Below are 6,234 nucleotides of genomic sequence, written 5' to 3'. Positions count from 1 at the left end.
ATAAGATGTCCGACACTTTGTCGGAGATGAATATTACATGGCGGATGAGCCAGCTGACGGAGTTGACAGCGAGGGATACATCGAAGATGTCGGACGAGGAGCTCGAGTTGCACCGTGAGATGATCGCCTACCTTCGCGCCCAAATAAAGAAGTAGTAGTCGTGGCTCGGGTTTCTTGTATTTTAAATTTGCTTCGTCTAGTAATGTAATGTTAATTTCGAATGAACAATGCATTTTCCCGGTTTCAATTGTTCAACGAATCGCGTTTTCGAGTTAAATAGGTTGGAGTTGTGAATAGTGTCATTTATTAGTTGCGGCCCGAGTTGCGGTCTGCAGGGTTACAGCAGTTGGGGCCTGGGCCGCAACTGTAGAGGAATGATGACGTGGAGGGGACTTGGGGCCGGAAATGGGGACGGGGTTACTGATGCCCTGAGGGTTTTGAAAAGGGCCCATTTAAACGGGGCCAAATAAGAAATAGGCTAACGGATATATAGGAATATAGAAATTGTGGATTTGGGGAAATCATAAAACACTCACATACCGATAAACTAGAGGGGGCCTTCCCCACATGACTAGGCTCCCACCCTCCAATTCCATTTTCATGCACCAAAATTTTATTTTTATGATCATGTGTTTGGATTTTTGATGAGTACAAGATTGTTTAGGTGGTGCAGATTCGACGTTTGTTGGCAATATATTTTGCTGTTGCCAGCACATGATTATTTTGGCGTTTGAGATTCAAATGTTAAAAGAAATTTGTTTGTTTTGACTTGGCATCTCTTTTTTATTGGCAAATAAATAAAAATTTTAAAAACTATGTTATTATTGGGTATTATCATTCCACTGCTAAGCCAATTCTCACACATAGAAGTTGCGAATCTCATTTTTTTAATTAGACAAATAAACATAAATTTAAAAGTGACATCACATTACATTCAAATCTGAGATTTATTACCTCAAGCATTATCACACTATCACTAAGTATCTCTTTATTTGTATTATATGAGGTCGAATTGAAAATAAGTACGTTGAACGTAATCGTAGAAATATGAAGAAAAAGAAAATTCGCTCGGGGAGCTTAGTTTTTCTGAGTTCGAGATTTGGCTAGTTAGCACTCCCTCCGTCCGCGAATAAAAGTCTAATTTATTTTAAGAAATGTTAAGAAAAGTGGGTATGAGAAAGTTTAAAGAATATGAGTCTCACTTGTGTATATTAGTTTCAAATGATATGTGAGCGAATGAGTTAGTGGAATGTAGAACCCCTTTATCAGAGTAATTATGAACCGGGACTCCTATTCGTAGACGTACTAAAATGGAAAAACGATATTCCTATTCGCGGACGGAGGGAGCATTCATGACTGAAAAATTCATATACTTATATAAATTTTCTTTAATAATATAGTTTTAGACGATTCAATGCAATGACGTGGCCTTTAATTGCAATAAAAATCCAATAAGTCAAAGATCTGGAGAGATTAAAAATAAGTACTAGTACTATCTTTTGGTCGTGACTCGTGGCTTAAGCCTTCCTCACCACCACTAACTAAGTCTTTCTCTGGCCATTTAAGAATACTTAAACACCGATTATATTCTGATCCCTGTTGTTAGTAAAAAAATTGATTAAAAAAAAGCGAGATTAAGAAGAGTCCCTAATGATTATAGCAATCAAATTGTAGGAGTATTAATTTATGGAAGCATGTGGTGTTGCAGCACATGGTTAATCTAGGAACAAAAAGTAATAGTGGGAGGCTGCAACTGCTAATCTTGTTGACCAATTGACATGTTATCAAGCTTTTGTCATGATAATTTTATTTTAATTGAGGGAATATATTCTGGTGGCTTAAAGGAACAATTCTCTTTTATGAAATGAATAGGTCATAATTGTTAACGTGGCCCCATTTTTCAACCTATGATTTCAACTAGTATTAAATATAGGATAGCCATTATATTAACTATCATTTCATCCTTGCCAAATCCAAAATCTTATCAAAGGCTTTTGTATTTTATAAATGATGATCTTAAAAAGAATAAAGTTGGTTGAGTTTAAGGTACAATTCGAGTATTGGATATTTAGCTGGATTATTTGACTATTGGGCCAGCCCATTGTTGTTTTTAATAACTATCACTCACATCTGCATAATGTGTTAATGTAGTACTAACATTTTAAATCTTATACTAGTAATATCTATAAGGTCTATAATGATAAGTGATTACTATGGCTACTTGTAATTTATATTTCCAAATCTCTTCACTTTTATCCAAATTATGTAGTACTATAAAAAATTCCAGAATGCATAAAATATACTCTCGTCCGCAAAATATTATCCATGTTTGACTCGACACGAGTTTTAAGAAAAATGAGTAGAAAAAGTTAGTAGAATGTAGGTTCCACATTTATATATTAGAATGTGAGTGTAATGAGTTAGTGGAAAGTAGGCTCTATTTATCAAATAAATAAATAAATAAATAAAGTGGATAACATTTCACGGCGGAGAGAGTAGTAATATTTGGGAAAATTCGAATTTTTGGCATTGCCTAACATATTTGGACTTGAGCCCAGTTTAATTCAAGTCAACAAACAAATACTGTTATTTTATGCCATTATTGAAAATCTTATTGAACAATAGTCTAATCCCAAAATTGTGAGTAATTTGCGCATCCTTTTCAATTGTAATATTTTTCATGTTTAAGATTTGAAGAATAATTAATTATTTCAGTATGCTACTGACCCTTAATTAACAATTTGTACCAAGAATGGTCCACTTCATGTACTTATTTTTTATTCATTATATTAAACTCCAACTTACCGGGTTTTCAAATAATATAGCCTATTATGAACTCACTCCTCTTGATAATATTATTAAAGCGGTTTAGCCATCACACAATTTACTGCAATAACACTTCATAGCACCGCCAAATTTTAATTACCATGTCCAAGATATTAGGATAAATTTGGATTACGGAAAATCAGTACCTATTGATAAGTCAAATTAATAAAATCAATATCATATGCTCAATATTATCTATCAAGATTTAGAAGTATCATTTTTTTTGAGATCTCGTGTTTTGATACATTGCAACAAAGACTTATATCATAGTGCTACTATATCACACAAATGTTTGTTAGTTTTTCAAAGTAAGAAAACTTTAGACAATATTGCAACATTCATGCGATATGTAATCAAAGTCTATCATTATGAAATATCTTTCACTCAGGGTAGTGAAATGGAACACTATTTATCTTCCGCAAGGAACCAACCGAAACACCTACTATGGTAACATGTTCCATGATTAGCCTACAATGCAAAAGACATTGACTCCTTTGCTCTACGACATAAATACAATGTAAAAGACAATATGGTAATATTACTTTTTACTAAACCAAGTTTAAGCGAGGTTGGAGTATATATTGTATACAAGCAACCATTCGGCTCAAAAACAAGCTTTTTCAGTATGTCCAACAAAATTTGGAAGAAGCATGATACATTTTTCTTCTTCATTTTTTTTCAGAATTTTATGCTTTTGTACTTTAATCTCACGTTGTTACATGTAAAAATATAAAATAACATATAAAATAGCATAAAAGTTGACAATCAACTCTTTAGCTTTGAGTATGGTTTTGAGTGGTTATGAGTTATGACTCCATAACTATATGCTTATCCATGGTGCATATCTAAGTACTGTAGTTGCATTTGTCTCTACGAAATTGTGGCATCTGCCCTAGTTCCCCGGTAGTCAAACGTCTATGCTCTATTGGATCTTAAAAAATGCTCATATTTGCATAATTGCATTATAGCATCTCAAAGGGGAAAGGTAAATGAAAAGATAAACCCATATAACTACCATATTTACCTTTTTTTATGAAAAATAATTCTCCAAGGGGAGAGGTATATGAGAAGGTATTATACATTTTCTCATTTTGAAGAGGTATCTTTACCTTTCCATTGATGGAGAGGTAAAATCTTAGAACTACCATATTTGTCTTCTTTTCATGAAAAATCATTCTCCAAGGGGGAATGTATTTGAGAAGGTATTACACTTTATGATTTTTAATGCATTTTATACTATTATTTTATTTTAAAAAAATGATTTACCTTTCTATATATCTTTTTCCTTTGGAATGTGTTATTTTTTGGAAGGGTATATTTCACTTTATAAGGAGTTAAATAGATGATATATTTATTTCATTTACCTCTCCTTGTTGGAGATGCTCTTATCAAGAATTTAGATATTGTGCATGCGGGTTTTGATCTATGCAAAAATCAATCTTAATACAAAAATACAGAATCAATCATACGGAGATCATATTTAGGTCATTACAGTAAGAATGATCTAAAATGATCTTAAGATGACCTCAAACTCGAAATTTATAATATGACCTAAAACTGCTATATAATGACCCTCCGTGTTTTTGATTAATTATTGACTATTAGATTGCCAAATCTCATGGTGAGGATTTTGTCTGGATTTTGTATCGAGATGATATTTGTATTGATCATTTTCCTCGTGCAGGAAGCGAAGAGAATGTGTATATTTAGTATTTACAGTGGAAAATCTTAATAAGGTCGCATAATAATAAATTAAATAATTAGCTTTCGGCCTTAATATATAAATTTATAACAGAATTAGTCGGATTTCTTATAAAGCAGGCAGGTTAGATAAACAAAAAAATAAATAAATATTGCTCTCTCACAAACACACCAGACATATATAGACTATTTAGGACTCGACTAAAGTCTCAATTTGATCCTTAACATATTGCGTTTTTTTTATTTTGGTCTAAAATATTACTCCCTCCGTCCCCTAATAGGAGTCGTTGTTTGACCGGACACGAGTTTTAAGAAATGTAAAGAAAAGTTGGTTGAAAAAGTTAGTGGAATGTGGGACCAACTTTTTTTATATTGGTTTTATAATAAAATGTGAGTGGAGTGAGTTAGTGGAATATGGAACCTACTACCATTTATGGTAAAAATAAAGAGTGACTCTTAATGGGGGACGGCCCAAAAAGGAAATTAGCGACTCTTATTCGGGGACGGAGGGAGTATCTTTTGAATTATTCGCTCCCTCACATTTGAAATCGGATCACATTTGGTCCATTTTGGAGGGTTCCGTCAAATTTTTTACGGTTTTAATTACCGGGTCACAAATCCGTCACTAACCGGGAGAAACTGATCCGTCAGTAATCCGTCACAAATTCGTCACTAATCCGTCACTAATCCATCACAAATCCATCACTAATCCCTCACTACGTACACATGCATAAAATTAGTATTTGTTAAGTATATAAATATAGGTATTTACTTTATTAGACTTTATAATTAAATGAAAGTGTAAGTAATTGTGTACTTATAGAAAAAGAGCCAAATTTTATTAGGCTACATATAGAAACATGTAAATACGTGTCCGTCGATTTTCAACAATAAAACGTAGAAGTACTACTTTTTGGTACCACTTAATATTCTATATTTTAGTTAGTTAATATATTACTATTTAATTATCATTATTCTAATAATAGTACTTTCATGCCTCAATTTCCTCCTAATTTAGGTAACTTACACGTAAATGACTAAAATGACAGATTAGTGACGGATTAGTGACGGATTTGTGACCCGATAAAAAATTTGACTAACCGTCCAAAATGGACCAAATGTGATCCGATTTCAAATGTGAGAGACCGAATAATTCAAAAGATAATGTTTTGGGCCAAAATCAAAAAAACGCAATAGGTTAAAATAGGTTAACGATCAAATTGAGACTTCAGTGTTTAGAGCATGAATAACGCTTGGGGCCGGGCCGCATCTCGCGAGTCCCGGCCCGTCCCGCGCGTTGGAGGAGGAGGCGGCACGGCCTGGGCCGGTCCCCGTGCAGCGATTGCGGCCTGGGACGGCGTTATTCGGGAGCCGGGCCGCATCCACGAGTCCCGGCCCAGCGTTACAAGCTTCTCGGGCAAGGCCGCAACCGATTTTTTTTTTAAATTCAAAATTTTTTTATAAATACTACTCCATTTTCATACACATTCAACTTCACATTCAACTTCAAATCTCTTCTTATAATTCCAAAAAATGCCTCATCGTCAAAGAATATTCGAAGATCAATTGACCCGGGTGTTAGGTGAGGCGTTGCCTGCAATCCAAGAAGAAATGAACAACGAAGTTGAACGCTTCCAAGCTTGGAACGAAGAACAAACCCGGGTACCACGTTCCCGGATGTATTTTCACCGGGACCGTGAAGCAGCT

Source organism: Salvia splendens, chromosome 1, assembly GCF_004379255.2.
Source record: "Salvia splendens isolate huo1 chromosome 1, SspV2, whole genome shotgun sequence".
Lineage (NCBI taxonomy): Eukaryota > Viridiplantae > Streptophyta > Magnoliopsida > Lamiales > Lamiaceae > Salvia > Salvia splendens.
The sequence above is the reverse complement of the archived record's forward strand: the minus strand, read 5'-3'. Positions refer to the sequence as shown.